This window comes from Salmo trutta, chromosome 1 (assembly GCF_901001165.1).
Source record: "Salmo trutta chromosome 1, fSalTru1.1, whole genome shotgun sequence".
Lineage (NCBI taxonomy): Eukaryota > Metazoa > Chordata > Actinopteri > Salmoniformes > Salmonidae > Salmo > Salmo trutta.
In genome coordinates this window covers 31183439-31189584 of record NC_042957.1, presented here as the reverse complement: position 1 = coordinate 31189584, position 6146 = coordinate 31183439, and positions in this window count along the sequence as shown.

The window sequence follows — 6146 nt, the reverse complement described above, 5'->3', positions numbered from 1 at the left end:
TTACAGATACTGTATAGTAAGGCCTTTCTTCAGTGTTGTTAGGAAAGTCCTAGTTTACAGGCCACATCAGGCTTGCAAAGTGATGTGTAATTCCAGTTTCAATCCAGACAGAGTTGGCTTAAGTGGCATTGTTTCACTCTCAACCTGCAATCAGAATGATTGCTAGGGAAGGGAAAATTGAATACTGAGAGTACCTCAATCATCTAAACTGGAACAACCATCCCGGTAATGAGTGTAATATGTCTTATAATGGAGCGGTCGAAATGTACACAATTGTTACCTGGAGGAAAGTAATGCCTTTTCAATTCATTCAGGGGGAGGGTTTAGTATTTTTTTTATTTAGTCCTGGGGAGGGTCATGCAATTTGTAATGGGTTAAATGTCATATTGCTCAGTGTTTGAGAATTAGTTGCATATTATATCTCAACGTGTGCCCGATGCTGCCCCTCATCCCTGATTCTCTGCTGGGCGCTCAATATCAATTGCCTGTACTATAGGCCATAGGCCTAGGGCTAGGCTATATGGAGAGCATGCTTGGAGAAGTACAGGGCAAATTTATATTTATAAAAACATTTACAGTACCAGTCAAAAGCTTGGACACACCTACTTATTCAAGGATTTTACTTTATTTGTATTATTTTCTACATATTTGTATTATTTTGTACAATAATAGTGAAGACATCAAAACTATGAAATAACACATATGGAATCATGTAGTAACCAAAAAAGTGTTAAACAAATCAAAATATATGTTATATTTGAGATTCTTCAAAGTTGCCACCCTTTGCCTTCATGACAGCTTTGCATTCTCTCAACCAGCTTCATGATGTAGTCACCTGGAATGCTTTTCCAACAGTCTTGAAGGTGTTCCCACATATTCTGAGCACTTGTTGGCAGATTTTCCTTCACTCTGCAGTCCAACTCATCCCAAACTATCTCAATTGGGTTGAGGTCGGGTGATTGTGGAGGCCATGTCATCTGATGTAGCATTCCATCACTCTGCTTCTATGTCAAATAGCCCTTACACAGCCTGGAGGTGTGTTTTGGGTCATTGTCCTGTTGAAAACCAAATGATAGTAACACTGAGCGTAAACCAGATGGGGTGGCGTATCGCTGCCGAATGCTGTGCTAGCCATGCTGATTAAGTGCGCCTTGAATTCTAAATAAATCACTGACAGTTTCACCAGCAAAGCACGCCCACACCATCACACCTCTTCCTCCATGCTTCACGGTGGGAACCATATACGGCGGTTGGAACCAAAAATCTCAGATTTGGACGCCTCATACCAAAGGTGACATTTCCACTGGTCTAATGTCCATTGCCTGTGTTTCTTGGCCCAAGTAAGTCTCTTCTTTATTATTGGTGTCCATTATTAGTGGTTTCTTTGCAGCAATTTGACCATGAAGGCCTGATTCACAGTCTCCTCTGAACAGTTGATGTTGAGATGTGTCTGTTACTTGAACTCTGTGAGGTGCAATCTGAGGTGCGGTTAATTGCCGATTTCTGAGGCTGGTAACTCTGCAGCAGAGGTAACTCTGTGTCTTCCTTTCCTGTGGCAGTCCTCATAAGAGCCTGTTTCATCATAGTGCTTGATGGTTTTTGCAACTGCACTTGAAGAAACTCTTTCTTGAAATTTTCCGTATTGACTGACCTTCATGTCTTAAAATAATGATGGACTATCATTTCTCTTTGCTTATTTGAGCTGTTCTTGCCATAATATGGACTTGGTATTTTACCAAATAGGGCTAACTTCTGTATACCACCACTACCTTGTCACAACACAACTGATTGGCTCAAACGCATTAAGAAGGAAAGAAATTCCACAAATGAACTTTTAACAAGGCACACCTGTTAATTGAAAGGCATTCCAGGTGACTACCTCATGATACTGGTTGACAGAATGCCAAGAGTGTGCAAAAATGTAATCAAGGCAAAGGGTGGCTATTTGAAGAATCTAAAATATATTTTGATTTGTTTAACACTTTTTTGGGTTACTACATGATCCCATATGTGTTATTTCATTGTTTTGGTGTCTTCACTATTATTCTACAATGTAGAAAACAGTAAAAATGAAGAAAAATCCTTGAATGAGTAGGTGTGTCCAAACTTTTGACCGGTACAGTAGGTCAGGAAATGAATGACAAATATCCAATACATGTATTTGGAAAATACAATATTATGTTACAAAGAAGTCGGCTGAACAACAGATGAGGAAAATCACCTTAGCCACAGTTAAAATATTTTGCATGCATGCAGCACAGCATAATGCACAATGGTACAGTAAACTTTATCCGGCTCATTCAAATTGTGTGGTGACATAATATAGTAGGTTAGTCAGTTATTTTAACATCTCAACGTGCATGCGTGAGGCACAGACTAATCATACAACACTTGTTATACAATTAACAATAACAAAATAAGACATTCGATGTATGCACGATACATTTACAGAATATTTTTGTGAATGTTTAAATAAACTAATCATGGATTTCTGGTTGAGGTGAGGCAATCTCATTGGACATGCATGACAGCTGTTTTCGCAGGAACAGCTCAAAATACGGCAGCTCCAGCAGCTGGTAGAGATTCCTGGGAAAATGTCTTGCATTCTACATCCTTATCTGCCTGCATGGATGGTAGTAAGAATCAGTGGAGGGTTCATTTAACAAAACAAGTAGAATATTCTCATCGTCAACAGTGAAGAGGCGACTCCGGGATGCTGGCCTTCTAGGCAGAGTTCCTCTGTCCAGTGTCTGTGTTCTTTCGCCCATCTTAATCTTTTCTTTTTATTGGCCAGTCTGAGATATGGCTTTTTCTTTGCAACTCTGCCTAGAAGGCCAACATCCCGGAATCGCCTCTTCACTGTTGACGTTGAGACTGGTGTTTTGTGTGTACTATTTAATGAAGCTGCCAGTTGAGGATTTGTGAGACATCTGTTAATGGACTTTTTTTTGCTTTTCTTTCAAAAACAAGGACATTTCTAAGTGACCCCAAACTTTTGAACGGTAGTGTATGTAACAGTTTACCTTCCGTACCTCTCTTCACCCCAACCTGGGCTCGAACCAGAGACCCTCTGCACACATCGACAACAGTCACCCTCAAAGCACCGACTCTCATATGGCCACTTGGGCACGTTGATGTGTAGGCTTACAAAAGAGTTTCCTGGTACCACACCGACAATGTCTTCCAAAGAAATCATCAGTGAGGACTCCCAAGACATTCAAATATCACTTGACAGTTGTGGAGGCAAAGCAAATGTGAGCTCTCTACTCCTCCTCACCCTCTGGCCCTATGCCACAGGAGGCATTGCCAATTCTGCCCTCGCCACTTCCACGGAGACATTTTCTATTTCTTTGATAATAGGGGAATAAAGTAAGAGGATCCTTTAAATTGATTCTGAACCTGATAGGATTCCTGGAACTGACAGTTGATACTGTATCAACATTGGCAAACATCCTATCGCCAAATCAACAAATTCACTGGAGATCAGGTAATTTTTCAGGTAAGTGATATTTTAATGTCTTGGCGGTTCTCCCTGATGTTTTGGAAGACATTGTCGGTGTGGTACCAGGAAACTCTTTCGTAAGCCTACAGCTCAACGTGCCCACGTGGCCCATACGAGAGTTGATGATCATGCTGAAGGCTGTTGTTTGTGGTATCACACATCATGATCAACTGCTGTGTCTCTTCTGTGGAAGAAATACATAGCATTTTAGGAACGGAACATGTTTCTTTGTAAAACAAAGTAGAAAATAACTGAACTTGAAAGTGGGTGTGAAGTTTTTCAAACATTTGAGCAGCTTTGTATTGTTGACTGAATAAGTTATTGTCTAGTTTTATGTTTAATTAACTACTATTCAAAAGGCTTAAGAGACTACAACTGCACAAGTACATTCCTACCTTTTGCAACTGAGACATTACACATTTTACACCAGTCTGTCTGTAGAACAAAAGGGATTACTGTGACTGTCAAAGGACTGTACACTTCCCTTTGCCCCAATTTTTTCCTCATTCTGGTCAATATCAGCTTCTGACCGTGGGATCCTATAACTGTTTGCTCATGGTTTACATTTCTCCAGGGCCATTATATTCACATCTTTTGTCAAGTGCAGTAGGCAAAAACTGGTTGAATCAATGTTGTTCCCATGTCATTTCAATGAAAACATCAATGTGATGATGTTAAATCAACGTGTAAAACTGATTGGACTTGCAAAAAGTAATCAACATCAGGGCATTTCATATGCTTTTCACCCAACTGTTAACCTAAATCCAATGACATGGTGATATTTGTTGTTAATTTCACATTGAATTCACGTTAGTTGAGTCAACCAAATAAAATCAAAACTATATGTTGAACTGATGTTTGTGCCCAGTGGGAAGTCTCTGACAGTGGTTAGACAAGGGGGTGGAAAATGTTGGGATACGGATGTAACCTTGGTTCTCTGAGTAGAGTAACGGGTCACCAAACGAGCTATGGGAACTCCTTCCCCTTCACACAATGTGATTGAGATGCTTAATATCGAAGATGTTTACAGAGTGACATACTGTCTATTACTTCACTCAAACCCCAATGAGGTGGAGGAACGACATGAAAGCTTGGCGACTCGTGACTCTAATCAGAGGTCCGTAACCCAATGCTCTCTTTTTTTCCGCAACGGGTCATCAAACGACCTATGGGAGAGGCTGTAACGAAGAGGTCATTCGGACAACAGATTGGGATAACTCACCATTTAACTTAGCCCAGATGAGACCCTGGGACATCCTTGTATCCACCACAGGATGTAACAGAATATAATTACAGGGTAACTCAGAATTTCAACTGTGGTATACAACTGTGTACACAAGCAAACTGAAAGCTAGAACTTACAACATGAGGCTTCAATTGGGTGCAACAGCACCAAGAGTGGAAGGCCTCTGTATAGAACATCCATCTCATGTACAAGGTTCAAGGTACGCTCACTTATTATCTTGGTTGAGCCATCTGCTGCAGCGTATGATTTTGACACTGCATTGGTAATCCAATGTGCCAGAGGATGTCCTGGTTGCCTGAACTACATCAATTATCAAGGAGGCCAACCCCGCAGCTATAAGGCACGTTCAGGGTCCACACCCACAACTTCAGTATGCCTGATTTGGGGTGCAAAAGCCTGCCGTTCGCTTGTGACAGGAGGTCCACTCGAAGAGGGAGATCCCATGGTCGGGAGGTTGTCAGCTGTACAAAGTCTGAAAACCGGTGATGCCGTGGCCAATGTTGAGCAACAAGTAGAACTGACGCACTTTCGATACTGATCTTCCTCAAGACCTAAGGGAGCAAGGGAATTGGTGGAAACACACAGCAGCCCCCTTGGCCATCTGTGTGATAGGGCATCACACCTGAGTGGGCCTGCTGGACCCTTTATGGAGAACCACATAGGACAGTGGGTTGTCTTGCGATGCGAACAGATCGGCGATGGCCCTTCCAAACCGTGCCCAGATCATCTCCACTACTGTGGGATGTATCCAGTCTGAAGGAAGAGGGCCTCCTCAGGAGAGAAGGTCTGCTGCCGGATTCTGCACCACGACAGGTGTATTGATGGGAGGTGTCTGCTTGCCCAAAGCAGTAGCTTTCATCTAAGTAGTTCAGGACCTCCTGCTTGGCTAAGTGGGGTTGGCGTTGAGCTTATGCACTTTGTGAAAGTGTGAGGGGTGAGCAAAAGGCCGAAGGGTAGAACGCAAACATTTTTTTCTGTATTTTCTGTGTGCTGGTAGAATTGGGATATGAAGGTATGTGTCTTTCAAGTTCACTGTGGTGAACCAATCACCTGGTTGTACTGATTGAAGGATGACTTTGATTGTCATTATTTTGAAGGGAAGTGTTGAAAGATGACGATTCAGGCACCTTTGGTCCAGGATCAGACGGAGGCCTCCGCCCTTTTTTGGCACCAGAAAATAGATTGAGTAGAACCGCAGTTTTGTTGCACTGGTTCTACCTCTTCGATTACATGATTTTCCAGGAGCAATGAGATTTCTGAGCAGAGTGTTTGCTTTTGAGCAAGGTTGCGAGCTGTTGTTTTCAAGACACCCCTGAAGTGTGGGGTTGCTGACAAAATTGTGGTGCATAGCCTTGTGTTACAGTTCGTAACACCCATTTGTTGGCCTTTGACCTTTTC